Here is a 15,244-nt window from a genome sequence, read left to right as displayed (position 1 = left end):
AAATTTCTGATCATTTATTGTGACTAAAATTCAACAATTGGCATTTAAAAAACGATGTAGAGTTTGACTTATTTCACATTTATTCTGGTTTGTAGAATGGGGCAAAGAGAGGGGCGGAGCTAAGGAAATGACCTCTGTGCTGTCCTCTCATTGGCCGAGCGGGTCGAGATGCGCCACCGGGTGTGTGTTGCGCGCACTCCTAGGAACAAAACAACTCTGGGGAAGTGTTCGGCTACCGGAAACCAGTGCTCTGTATCCCCCGGGAGCTGACGCGCTTGATTTCGCCCATGGGTAGGATGTATGTAATGTAGACGGTTACCGAGCCGATATCAGATACCCATGACTTATGGCCAGTTGCACCATTCTGCTCTACGATTGGCGATCCAATGATCTTACCCCAAAAAAGATCTTGGGATTATTATTCCTCTAAATTTTGCACCGACAATACTGAAAACTAGAACCATCGTTTTTTTGCGTCAACAGAAGTTAATACATTCCCAAACTGTAACAACAAGGAGCAGCAATGTCGAAGAAATGTTAGCTGCATTTATATTGGATGGCTGGACTGTAGGAGTCGCTACAGTCGATTGTGACACGGTGAGTCAATTATTAATGCTGTTCACAAAAAACAGCAGCACATAACGGCCACTGGCTCAATTTTAATAACGACTGCAAAAAAAAACAACACTGCTGTTTAAAAGTAAATATAAATCAAAGCAGTCTGAAATATTCATAGGTTTTGACTAAAAGAAGCCTCTGTTTAATATGAAATGAAAAGCCATATTAAAGCATTAAATAAAATAGGAAGCATTTCAAAAACTAAAAATAGGGCATTTCCCGTGAGAAGTGCTTGTAACATTAGAAGTAACAGTTTTGATACTTGCCTTATGCATGATCTGAAATTTTGTCAAATAAACCGCTCCAATATTTACGTTAGATTAAATTGACATGCATTAAGTCCGTAAAATTTCCGGACAAGTCTGCTCGCACAGTGTTGATCTGCGATCACTGTCAATGAACCGCCCCGAGAGTCAGTGCATATCGAAGTTCCCAATGATCTTAGTTCAGTGCTCAAAACACAATAGTGCGCAGAAAACGTGGTGGAATCACAGTCAAGCCTATTTCTGACGGTAGATCACACAACATGATACATGCTCCACATTAAACCTGCATCTACGGACAACTCCGCGACTCAGACACATGCACATCAACATGTTTATTTTACAACATTGTTACACATTCAAACGATCACTCACCAAAAGGAAACATACTAAATATGTAAACTTACTAATGAAATTAAAAGATAAATTATATTTTTAAAAATTGTAAAGATGAACCCTTGACTAAGTCTTGTAACGAAAAAAATTTTCACACTAACTAAACAGTCCGTCTTTCTGTGCTTCAATTTTTACTTTCATCAAAATTTCTGAACATATTTAGGTGTACCGTTTCCTAAACAAACACAGGAAATGTTGTGTGTGGGCGAAACAAAAACATGCATGAAAATTTGTAAATATACATAATAGTTAATATTACCAAATACTATATATCATGCTGACCAAAGCTGTTGTGAAGCAGAACAGAGCTTAAATTCATGCAATAAACAAGTAAAGTTGTACATTACGTTATGACAACTGACAAATTACAGTTGTTCCTTCAAACAACTGTTTAACTTTAATCGTAATAGTTAATATATGTATTTTTCGTTGGGCTAGACTAATATTTTAGTGAGTCTAAACTTTAATCTGTATAATTATTCACAAAATTGATTGCCCGTTTATCTAACCACGTCATTATTTTAACAAATGTCGTAAACAACTCGTGGTCGAGTGTATCACTTTCTAAATTCTTTATACAAAGAAACACATTAAAAGACACCAAAAACTCCGTAAACGACGCGGTCGCTAGCACAGGTGCAGAGACGAGCCGATAAGGCTAACATCCACATAAGGACCATTACCTACTTCGACTTTACGACATCCCACGAGAACTAACGCCCTCCTTCGCATTAATTATAGTTGATTTCGTTATTAATGAAACGCTTCCAAAGGTCGGCCCAAACCACACAGCCATCTTGCTAATCGAGTGTTCCATTCGTCCGCCACACGGGAAGACCTAATTAAGTCCAACAGGTTTGACGACCATGAAAGAATAAACGACATTAGGAAGTCGTTAGAAACAGTAAAAAAATTTCTTACGCAAATTATATTAATATATGCGCGCCCTTGTTAGTTTATTTTACGAGAATATTACACAGTGCTAATTAGAGATGTCACAGCCAACTCCGAAACTGGCGCGCGTCGCGGTACTGTCTGCGTTCGTAACATTGTTTTAAAAACAAGCTGGCCTTTGTGGTCTGATGGCCAGGTGGTCAGTGTTTCCGACTGCTACCGGTAGGTTGTGTGTTCGAGTCTAGTTCCTCCTGGGACAAGAGTGTTCGTAGGATACGTTGTTTACAAGCAGTCCAGGGAGGACATTATTGTTCTCTATAACACCATGTTTTTTTATAAACCCTTTTGTTAACTTTTCGTTTGTGTTACTTCTTTGTTTCACCAGTTGTTAATGTCTTTAGTGGTTTTTGTGTAATCTTACATTTTACAATGTAGTTTAGCAATGGAAAAATATTTTACTTAAACTCAAATGCAAACCTACCCCGATAATAAGATAAAGTTAAAGATCTTTTGATGCAAACAATTTACGTGACTATTCACAGATTCCAACATTAGTATGTGGCGTAGTGTACAGTAAACAGAAAATTGTTGAACTGTATTCGAGTAATTCTTGCGCATTACAGTGTAGATACGCTATCGTAAAGGTTCAGGGCCCAGTTATTATGCAGTCATATTCAGCATGAATAATTTAAACCATTACGCACTGTTAAGTACAGCTTAAAGATAATTTCACCAATCGGAAGAAGGGGAAAAAAAAAACATTCAAAGAAACCATTTGCAAAGGGCATCTCACTGCGATAAACTTTGAACGCTCATGAACTGATACTAGCATGTTTACGATACAGATACGAAGAATGATTTTTAAATATGTCAGTCAAATTCAAAATGCCACACGATGCAAAGGCACCGACAGCCCCGGGTCGACCTGAGCGAGTCAGTGGCGTAAACTAGGTGAAGGGATCAGTGGCGTAGCCAGGATTTGTGTATGGGGGGTGTTAATAAGCGTGGCCCCCCCGTATTAAAGTGGGGGGTCCGCGGGTCCTCCACCGGGAACATTTGGATTGTAAGGTGTAAAATAGTGCTATTTTAGCAGTTTTCGGTTCTTAAATTTAAATATTGTAATGGTAAAAATTTTATTAATTTCAATATGAAATTTGTTTGAGTGATAAAAAAGAAATTAATTAAAGATTTGGTGCTGGGGGGGGGGGGGGGTTGGAACACCTAACCCCCCCCCCCCCGGCTTCGCCCCTGGAAGGGATCACGCCAACACTCCACACAAGCCGCGCGTCATCGAGTCGTTTTACTGGCATGGGACGTAGACGAACTGGTTTCGAATCCCGACAGGATCACCCCCCCCCCCCCCCCAGAATTTCGGATGTGGAAAACGCGGAGGATGTTGGCTGATGGCCGGTGAGTTTTATCGGGGTTCCTCCCCCCACACCCCCCTTGCCGAGACTTGCACCGCCCTCACCTCATCGTGTCCGATGCCATGTTTGAAAGAAGTCGACGCATGCTGGCTTCGTTCAGAAATATGCCTTCGTTGGCCTTGATTCTTCTTTCTAGCCGTGCAAGATTATTAAACACTAGCTGCCCGACCCGGCTTCGCACGGCTATACTAATGGAAAAAAATTAAGCCACATCTCCCATTTACAGTAATAGTAAATAAAAAAATTCAGTGAAAATTTATTACAATGCTGTATAATGTACCGGAGAGAAAATGAATAGCACCGATGGTTTCCCGACTCGTGCACGCAACGTACAACTGATGTACCCGTACTTCGCTACGGCAGTCTACAGGCAGATCACTCTTGCGCCGCTCATTATACATGCCCCTCCTTGTGGGTACGCCACTGCCGCGCGATGCCCGTTGTCATGGAGACGCAGAAGACATGAACAATGCATAATCCTGTTCTCATGCAGACAAAGTACCCACTGATGCCTGGTTTTAACCACCCATGGGATCTAATTTTCGGAAAATGTCATCCTGCGTAACATATGGAACATTACTGTGAAGTTTCAAGTCTGTAAAATATATATACTTGAAAAAAAGGGCAATTTTTGATATTTAAAGTACCCGTAAAATTTCAACGGTGATGAGGACTGCACAAACAATGAAATAGTCGTTGCCATAGAGACGAATGAAGCATCAACAAAGTAACAGCCGTTGCCATGGTGATTTCCTACCAAAAACTGGAAATTTTGATATATTACGTCCCCCGAAACTCCCCTTGGGATTGGATTTCCGCAGAATCCGTTCTTAGTGAACGTCTACATCACAAAATGAGTAACTATGCTAAATTTCAAGTCAATCGGGTGTATATTTTTAGAGATCTCGTGATGAGTGAGTCAGTGAGTGGTATTTCACTTTCATATATGTATACATATATATATATAAGTCCTTGTCAGAATTGTAACGGGAGAGGAAAATTATTGATGGTCCGAAAATGAAAATTAATTAAAAATAATAAAAATAATTCTAGTAAAAGAAAAAAAAACAAATTAAACACATAGAGAGGGGAAAAAAACAAAAGTTTAGGTTTGCGCTTTGAAGTGATAAAAAGTATTTAAATACTAATTGAACTCTTATGAGGGTACTGATTGCTTCGTTGTTAATATCACACGGGTGTCTTTTACTTGTATGGGAAAAATTTAAGAATGATAAGGTATCTAGTGCGTGGCAAAAATGTTAATAGACAATAGGAAATAAACTTCTAGCGCCTGTGGCATTGTCAACACACACTTCGTACGTCTACTGCATGTTGTATCTAACCCCCTCCAACGCATTTGATTCTAAATTGGACTTTTAGTAAGGATCCCTAATGTTATTGATAATATAATATAGCCTATAGCCTTCCTCGATAAATGTACTATCCAACACTGAAAGAAATTTTCAAATCGGACCAGTGGTTCCTGAGATTAGCGCGTTCAAACAAACAAACAAACTCTTCAGCTTTATAATATAAGTATAGATTAGTTAGTTGTAAGACGCCTAATATACACTAAATATTCATTAAAAATTCAAATTCTTTTAATATTGTGCAAATGAAATTTTTTCATATACAAATACCTTTATATACATATATATAAAGTTTGCAACAATGTGAACATGCGATTTTGATTCGCTGATCACGTTAATTTCCCCCCCCCCCCCACACACACACATTACCGCACGCGCCAGAGAGGGGCTCGGTTCATTGAACCCGCGAATCACTCCGTCGCTGTTCGCTCGGCGGTCTGACGGACTCACGACCAGCCAGAGCGCCAGTTGGCGTCAGCCCTGCTGCCGGCGAGTGCACGTGTACCCGGGTACCGCCTCTGGTACCGGCGAGTGCACGTGTACGCGGGTACTGTGTCTGGTACCGGCGAGTGCACGTGTCCCCGGGTACCGCCTCTGGTACTGGCGAGTGCATGTGTACCTGGGTACTGTGTCTGGTACTGGCGAGTGCACGTGTACCCGGGTACTGCCTCTGGTACAGGCGAGTGCATGTGTATCCGGGTACCGCCTCTGGTACCGGCGAGTGCATGTGTACCTGGGTACTGTGTCTGGTACCGGCGAGTGCACGTGTACCCGGGTACCGCCTCTGGTACCAGCGAGTGCACGTGTAGCTGGGTACTGTGTCTGGTACTGGCGAATGCACTTATGCCCTGGTACCGCCTCTGGTACCGGCGAGTGCACGTGTACCCGGGTACTGCGTCTGGTACCGACGAGAGCACGTGTACGCGGGTACTGCGTCTGGTACCGGCGGGCGAGTCTCCTGCCGGCGTCTCTTGGAACTGACAACATGCTGATCACAAATATCGGCAATTTTGCAAAATGGTTTCATCGCACACTAGAAATGGAATATAGTAAACGGTCTTTATGTATGGCACATCTGTAATCCGGGACATTCTGTAATCAGATACATTCTGTACTCCCGACTATTTCTCTAATCCGGCACATTATCTAATCCGACACATTCTCCAATCCAAAACATTGTGCAGTCCGGCTCATTCTGCATTCCGGCATATTCTGTAAACCGGTACATGTAATCTATTTCATTCAGTAATCTAACACATTCTTCAGACTGTTGATCTATCTCAGAGATTATCATTAATGCAGGTTTTCGTTTCAGTACAGTGTTTTCCTGCTTCATACCGTTTCACAGTTGGCATTCCCGTTTACACTACACTGCGGTTCGATACTCCGGGATGGTCGTGGATTTCAACTTGCCAGATTTAAGAACTTCCACCGTGCATACACCGGGCTGTGCTTTCACGACAATCCGTCTGTGGGTTCGAGTCAATGATCCGACAGTGATCGCGAGCGAAAACAAAAGATCAAGATTTTCCCCCCACACAGAAATCAGCCAATGAGAAAGTAAAATTTTCGGACTTAACTTTGCATGTACGTAAACATATACACAAACATGTGTATAAGGATCAAAGCCAAGTTATTACTAATTACATGCAAAATTCGCGGATTCATTTCGCGATACGCTAGCATCAAAACAACTATACCTTCGCACCGCTTCTGCGATTGGCCCACATTTTATCCGGGGAACTGTGAGCCAATGGGAAGCACTAAACCAAGAAAGTGCCGAATCACGGACAGCCTAGTTGAGACGTCTCACGCGTCAGTAGCCAATGAATAGGTGTCATTTCCGCGAGTATTTAAAAGACTGTGGAGTCTATCCTAGAGGTCAACGAATCCGCGAATTTTGCAGGTCTCTAGTTATTACTTAAAAACAAGTGTGTTAAACTGATTGCATTCGAACTGAAAGGTTTTAACTGCAGTAGGTTCCTTGTTGCAGAGGAAATCTGGCGGGATGCAAAAGGAAACAAAGTTCAGAAGTAAGTTAGTCGTGACGTCAACACGCCAAACTTGGAGCTGGTGGTGATGCGGGGAGAAGGGAGGGGAGGGGGTTAAAGGAACCGCTCAAGAAGCCGGGATGTATGATATACGACTCGCCGAGACCGCATGCCGAGATGGCAGTCCGATACGGTAATGTAATTAACTGTCCGCAAAAACACAGCGCCATCTTTATGCCCGGGCACCCGGCGGACAGCTCCGGTCGCGAAACGAGGGTGATATGGCGCGGGAGATCTGATACTACGTGTTGCCTCCTGCGGTTGGCGGAGACGCTCCCGCCGAGAGGCCTCGACCAACAGGCTGTGAGGACTGAGAGCGCGATTGTACTCAATGAAGAATTATTGAAGTCAGATGCTTCCAAAAATTTAACGGGGTGTCCACAGATAACTGGTGAACTAATTTCAAGATTTTTTTCGTGACCATTCTATAAATATATTTCAAGATTTTTTTTATCAACGGGAATGTTAATATTAAAACACGAGCAAATATAAAAATGCATTAAGAAACTGTTTGCAATTTGCAAGAACGTAACGTATTTTAAGTTAGAAAACTAAAACCATGTTCCGAGATAATTTCCATATGTTTTAAGTTGACTGTCTCCAACTACCTGTATTTAACGTGTATAAACTGACGCGAGAATCAGAAATCAAATGTAAGTTAGCAAATAGCTAATATTAATATATATTCGTAATTTACACCAACATTACTGTTTTTGTGACTTTCCTTACTTTTTTCGTGACTTTCCGGACTTTCGGAGGATGTAGACATTCTTTATGACTAACAAGTTTAGACTTGGCATTTTATACGATCTCCACAACCAGTCATCGATTCGCTGGCATCCGCTTCGATTGTAAGTCAACCCTCTATTAGAACTGACCGCGTAAAATTTGACTGTTCGACTATTGTTTATCACTGACTGAAGGAAGGTCTTGCAACATTTAGAAGAAGGAAAAAAAACTGTTCTCAGTTTAGATATTTCCTCAACGAAGCGAGGTGGCGCAGGTGTGCTTGCGTTCTGGAGGTCGCGGGTTCAAATCCAGCCCCGTCTTGATGCAGATTTAGCATAATTTCCCGACATCGATCGAGCCAATTGCTGGTACACTTACTTACAGTGGCGTAGCCAGGATTTGTGTATGAGGGGGGGGGGGGTTAAGAAGCTTGGTCCTCCCCCCCCCCCTATTGAAGCGGGGGTTCCGGGGGTCCTCCCCCGGGAAAATTTTGATTTTAAGGAGTAAAATAGTGCTATTTTAGCAGTTTTCGGTACTTAAATTTAAATATTGTAAAGGTAAAAATTTTATTAATTTTAATATGAAATTTGTTTGAGTGATTAATAAGAAATTAATTAAAGATTTGGTGCTAAGGGGGGGGGGGGGGTTTAAACCCTAACCCCCCCCCCTGGCAGCGCCCCTGCTTCTTTAACATCTGCGTGTTTGAACTGTAGCGCCCAATAACAAATGCCAGAGCGCTACGACAGCAATTACCCGCGTGGGTGGCATGTTTCAACCAGCTCAGGACGTATTGTTTCGCAGGTTTCGTGGCTCTTGTCGGTGTTGGAGGATGACGCGAGAGGACGCTGTGAGTCACGTGGCGGTCTCTCAGCTGCGCGGGACACCCGGCCCAGATGCGCGCGGTCCCGTTACGTCACCCGCGGCCCCGGGAGACGCGGCCAGCCGTTCCCTCGAGCCCTTCTCACAATACCGCGACGCGATGTGACGTGACGTCATACCAGACCAGCCAATCACAACTACATCGCCCGCGATGCGCGACAGCTCACTTGGCGACGAGGCTGTTTCGTCGCCAATGACGTCAGAAATAACAGCCAATCAGAAACAAGATTGTGGTAAAGAAGAAGAAGAAGAACTGAAAACAAGAGGTAAGAAACTATGTATCGGTGCATCTAAGTAATGTTAGTAAACAACACGTGGATTTTGTTCAATTGAAATGACTTTTGAAGAGCGTCTGATTGATGAAGTTCAGAAAAAGCCGTGTTTGTACGATGTTTCTAGTAACAAATATTGTAATCAGACGGAGAAAAAAAATGCTTGGTTAGAAATATATTATGGGCTTCGCGATTCCTATCCATAATTAAATGCTTCTGCCAGTCAGTCAGTGTACAAATATAATAACAACAATCTGAATATTACCGCCAAAAAACTTTTGTTTACAACCATGTTGTAAAATATCCCCAGCAGAGTGCAGGCTGGTTCGGTTTTTTTTTTTTTCCGCCAGCTGCATGGCGATCGCGTCGCGCTATTATGAAGTGCACTAGTTGGCGACATATATTTACGTCGCTGCCCTCGCTACATCGCGTCGCCAGATCGCGTCGCATCGCGGTATTGTGAAAAGGTCTTTACCCGCCCGCCGGCGCATCGCGCGCACGTAGCGGGGAACCGCCGCGGCTCTGCGCGACGTCCGCGCTTCAAAGTCCAGCGTTCCTCGGCTCAGCACCTTCTGTAACCCGGCGCCAATCGAGACGCTCGCTCTTTTTCCTTTCCGGTGCGTTTCTGTGTTCCAGCAGGTTGCATTCCGCGTGTGTGCACTCGTGCAGTGCGCAGTCACGTCGCAGCTTCGTGTTTCCTGTTCGAACTATACTGACGGCCTCCGTATTCCGGCAAGATCGCTAGTCCGGCACGGCCGTGATATCGGGAATATTACAAATACATATTTCTATGATTCGCCAAACGAAGACCTGTTTTTAATTGCAAACAAAAAAACATTGTTTGCATGTAAAAAAAATATTACTGAGACGTCCGTGCACATGACGTATGCACTGTAGGCAAAGCAAAGGGTTTTTAAATACACCTTGATCAAAAAATAATACCATACGTTGTCGTACCTTTTTTTAACCTATGGAAATAAAAATATATACCCCTCCAATTTTTTATGTTAATTTAGTGCTTAGCAATGTATTTCTGTTATTAATTTTTTTATAATCTTAAATACACGTCAATTTACCAAATAGTTTTTCCTTATATTTTTTGGATTTATTTTTTTCTGTTTTGCGTACTGGCTTTAACCGTTTGAGATTTTGAGTTAGAATTGAAATCAAACTCAAGTCTTCTATTGGGCTTGGATATTTAGATACTTAGACTTTTATATGTTGTACCAATCTTTTATCATAATTTTCCCACACTTAAATTTTATATTTGTTCAATGTTTACCTTCACTTTATTTGGTATTGCTCTTAGAATCAAAGATTGAATTTTGTTTTTCCTTTTGAATAGTTTCCAATCAGAAAAGCAAGTTTCGGCACTGGTTTATTTTTTTAGGAAGCCTGATGAAAACGCGATAAGAGAAAAGCTGGGTAATCTAGCATTTGCCTTTAAACATTATAAAGTATTTATTGGCGCTGTTGAATTGTTATAATCCTCATGCAAAACTAAACCAAAGGAGAAAAGACATTTTCATTTTCCTCCAAATTGTACCGTCCGGAAAACTGTATTTTGAAGAACTCTTCATTGAATCCCAGGCAAAACCTCTTTAAGAACATCTACTACTGATTCTTCTGACCACAAGGCTCAATTATAATGCCTCTTATACTTTATAGGGCATCTTCAAAATCAGAGCCATCATATTAATAAAACAAGCCGTGATATCGGGTAATATGGCGTGCTTGTGTGGACTAATATAGCGTGTGTGGGGTAATATGGCGCACTCGATAACTGCTAAAAATAGAAGTATTTAATACGTATATTAAGTACAAAATAATATAAAAATATAAAACGAATTGTTACTAATATGTCTTCTAACTACTGTATGTTATCAAATTATGAATTAGCTTTACAGCATCTTTTATCAAACTATAACGAAAAATTCCATTATATCGTCACAAAAACTAAAACCATTTATAGCTTCGCCACAAACACGACTAGCGATATGTAGTTGTGCGCAGACGGGCTTAAAGGTAAACACTATAGATCAGTAGCATGCATGATTACTTGTAGTGACTAAATAAAAATTATAATAAACATTCAGCATATATTTTTATTTTCTTTCCTAATTAAAATCTATATCAATAATTTTACTAAATTACATAATATATTTTGTTCACTTTTTACATTAATACTAAATATTGAGTTTTAATTCAAATATTATTAATTTGATTTAATTAATGCTTTACGAAACATATTTATAAAATCAATCCACACTTTTTATTATTTCATTTCTAAAAATTATTTGTATGCATAATTAAAATTGGTTTTATTTTCACGCCAAGTAAATATGTCTTCTAACGCGCGTACATAAGAACACGCACTCAAATTTTTTAATGTACAGCTTGAGTAAAAATAAAAATGTTATCAAATTTTAAACAACAACAATAAATATAAACACAGCAGATTACAGCGAGCAAGAACCTTGCAAATTAGAGAAGCCAGCTATGATCGAAAAACCCACATACGCGATTGTTAAGAAAACCCCATGAAAAAAAACTTCTAACTTTCTTTGTATGAAATTATTTTTAAGAAAGACCATAGGGATTTAAATTTGGTGCTGGGGGAAAATAATGTATAGTATGTGTTAAGAAATTTTTAAGTACTTTTAAACAGGAATTGGAATTATTTAGCAATGCTGTTCCCTTAGAACGAAATAAACATAAATACGTATGTAAGTAAAATTTATTTATATTAACCTTTACAAAGAAACAGCTGAGTCGAGAAAAACTTCAAAAAAATTATTTTATGCCTAACGTAACCCTTATAAAATAGAAAATGTTTAGAATTGCGTAAAGTTTATAGCAATCACTCTCTTAATCATTAAAGTCTTAAAATGCACGCAAAGTTTGCTTTGTTTATTTAAACAATTAATTTGGACATACGCTACTGCAAGTTTGAACTTTACGTAATAGGGTTTTCTCTATGACGTACAGCGCCAACTAGCAATGGCGTTAAGTCCAAAATAATGATTTAAGTCAATCTTCCGCACTGCAAGAATCATAAAAAGAACGTGTACTTTGTTATAGAATTCAGAGAACAGATTTTTTTCCCCTCAGCGTACGACAGTTCGAACGGGGTGTGAGGAAAGTAAAGACAGGAGGGGAGGAGGCTGGTTTTACGACAGGAAGCAGTCACGACCACCAGCTGCAGCGAACACGCACCAGTCCCACCCCCTCCCTCCCTAACCGCCCACAGTGAACCACAAGCCACGCGAGTCTCCAGCTGCGAGGCGAGACAGCTGCTCCGGAGATCTCGATGCCGCCCGCAGCACGAGAGGAACCCAGGAGCTGGTGACGCCTGGAGGCTATGCAGCCCGCACAACAGAAGGGTACGTTGTGTTGCAGGGTTGCAGCAGACTAAGGGGGCGGCAGGGTCTCGTGTAGCACGGGTTATGCAAACACGGATTTATTGCTGCACTTGCAAGTGTTAAAAGTCCAGACAGAAGAGTGATATGGGTAAGTTATATGCTGAGCGTAGAAATAATGTAAGTAGAGAAATTTTTAAGGAATTATTGAACTACGTAAAGCTATGACCCGGTCGATGTTTCCCGGCCGCGTAGTAGCGCGCGAGGGCGGTGTGCCAAACCGCGGCGCCTGCCTGCCTGCGCCTGCCGCTAGGCGAGGGGGAGACGGGAGTTCAGAGATTATACAAATGGCCTGCCGCGGATTGTCTAAACGCCACAGCGGGATTTAGGGAGGCGCGACGCGGCCTAAAAGAGGGGAGGAGGGGGAAGAAGCGGCAGATAAGCCCTGGCCCACTTCCATTTCGCCCGCGACATCATCAGAAACGCTGCAATTGGCCACAGCGGTGCAGTTTGCTGCTTGGTGAGGGTGGAGGGGTGAGGGGAGCTCCCCTTTGCGTGGAACGAATCCTACCGCCTCCTCCTCACCACTGGTCCACACTCCCAACCAGCAAAATGCGCGGATGAATATTAATGCCCCAAATCGCGGGCGCGTCCCAGCGAACTGCCCGAACCTAATGGCTCACAAGGATTTGCAATGGCGGAGAAGGGAGACTGCACCACTCCCCTTCCTCTCCAGCTTGTGTCATGTTGCACGGAACGTGTAGCCTACAGACAGTATACGTAACAAGAAGACGTTCAATACCATGTCTGACGCTTGCGTGCATTAAGAGCTCGCATCGCTGCTGCCAACATCGCGCTGCCAAATAACTTCTGTCAGGTTACGCATTGGTCCTTGGAGGTTAACTGTTCCATGCCGGAAAGGATTTGTCGTGGCGAGTACGACATGTCTTGTGTACTGCTTTGGGAAACACTGTCTACAGTGGAATTAGTTTACGTGTACTTTTTTTTTAATTTTGGCAACTTAGTCATTAGAGGTGGATACACACAGTGACACACACTGTAAAAAAAGAGTAACCTTACATGGATGTAGTTGGCAGCTGTACCTCCACTGATGTACGTGTATTTTTAGCCCACATGTGTCAGTGTAATTTAACATACACAGGTGTGTATAAAAACTTAGTTTTGTTCTAACACATACCAACCAAGTAGATGTTATTATATACCTCACTGACATGTAAATTAACTATTTAACATTAAAAATCGCACATACACTGAAAGCGTAATTTTACACAGTTTGGATGATTAGTTTTACTAATTGACATGTAAATTTACACATACATCGTCTATGTAATTATGCAGTGCATAATAAATTGAAATTTATATAATTAAATAAGGTATATTAACTAAGAATATTTGTTTGAATTACATGCAATGAGTTTTCATAACTTAACCATACTTACGTGCAAAAATACACCTACTTCGAGTGTAAAATATTAAGTAAGTAAACTTACATATTGTTACGAACGCAGACAGGACCGTGACGCGCGCCAGGTTCGGAGCCGGCTGGCGGCCCTACTAGGCCACAGGCGAAATGCGCGTATCACGTGACCGCCACTGACGTAAGGCATGCCACGCGCGCCTGGCCGGATTACAAGGGTCGTCGCTACCCCCTCCCTCCGGCTCTCCGCGCATCGTCCTGCCTCGACGGCGTTATCTATCGCTGAGCGGCCTTGGGAATTCCGCGGGTCGCCGCGTGAACGAGCGAAGCTATTCTCGACGCTTCGGGCGTCGGGTCGGCGCGGGATGGCGTGACTCTTCACAACTGCTCTCGTCAGTTCTAGAAGGGCGCCACAGACTACTTAAGCAGGGACGCCGGCCTCCGCGAGAGTTTTTTCGGGCGACAGTTTCTCGCGACGGTGAAGACAAGTGAGTGCCGCGAGTGCGGAGTTTTGGCGACGGAGTTCGGCGAGGAGTGCGGCGAGAGTTCCGCGGTGAGTTCCGCGACGGGTGTCGCGTGAATCCTGCGACGAGTTAGGCGACAATTCCGAGCGTGAATTCCGAGAGAGTCCCGCGACAGTTCCGGAGTTCCGAGAGTTCCGCGAGCGACGGTCTGGTACTTCACTGCGCGCGGTCGTGGCTTCGTACAACTTGGCTCTCTGAGCAACATAAAACTGGCTAAGAGAGTGTTTCGAATTCTGGACTCGGAAAATATATCACCACCACCGCAGCTACTGAGGTCTATGCGTTCTTTGTCTTGGGAAGCCCTCTTGTGTTCGTCGGTGCTGACGCCGTTGTGTTTTCAGAACACCTGTTTAATTTCATTGCTGGGTTCGCACGTGCGTCGTAGTATGCCGGTGTGCAGTCCAGGTTATATGTTTAGTATCATCGTTGGGTTCCTCAGTCTGGCTCCGGGTTGTATTTGCCGTTTCTGCCGCAACTGTCTCAACTCTGCTGCAACTGTGGCCAGCCCACTGTGTTCGCCTGGGCTGTGACAATTGTTCCGTCCCAATTCCTTCCACGAAATTATCTGTGCTGTTCTTTACATTTAACATTTTACATCGGCTGATTTTGGCTTGTTTTATGTGTGTTTGCGAATTCGTTTTTCCTTCTCTGTTCTTCAGGTTCTGCAGTGCGAACTATAGTAATGGCGTACGTCCAAAATAATTATTTTAATAAATGAGGACAGCATGTGTACGACCCTGTGAGAGCGACAGGACGGATTATAAATTGTTTTGTCACAAAAGCTCGTCCGACCAGGGCTCAAGAGAAAATACGAGCCACTTAACAAGAACTGTGGTCAAACAGCGTGACAAGACAACAGCCAGGCAGCCGGGTAAAAACCCTGCAAACACCCCGGCAAGGAGAGGTGACTTGTCAAGACAGCTAGACTTACGAGCTCCTTATCAGCGCTGCTATGTGGCGTCGCGGATGTGCCGTGTTTGCGAGGAGGCCCCGCTGACTCACAGGGCCACAACTCACTCGGCGA

At 42.7% G+C, this 15,244-nt stretch overlaps 1 protein-coding gene across 4 annotated transcripts in view; it reads right to left on the bottom strand.

The window, feature by feature from the left end:
- The window catches only part of LOC134542078 (tensin-1), a 570,362-nt gene that overhangs the window by 165,030 nt on the left and 390,088 nt on the right, over positions 1–15,244 (bottom strand). The gene's annotated exons all lie outside the window — the stretch shown is intronic.

This window comes from Bacillus rossius (assembly GCF_032445375.1).
Source record: "Bacillus rossius redtenbacheri isolate Brsri chromosome 4 unlocalized genomic scaffold, Brsri_v3 Brsri_v3_scf4_2, whole genome shotgun sequence".
NCBI lineage: Eukaryota > Metazoa > Arthropoda > Insecta > Phasmatodea > Bacillidae > Bacillus > Bacillus rossius.
Note: the sequence above shows the minus strand (reverse complement) of the source record. Positions and strands in the feature narration are given on the sequence as shown.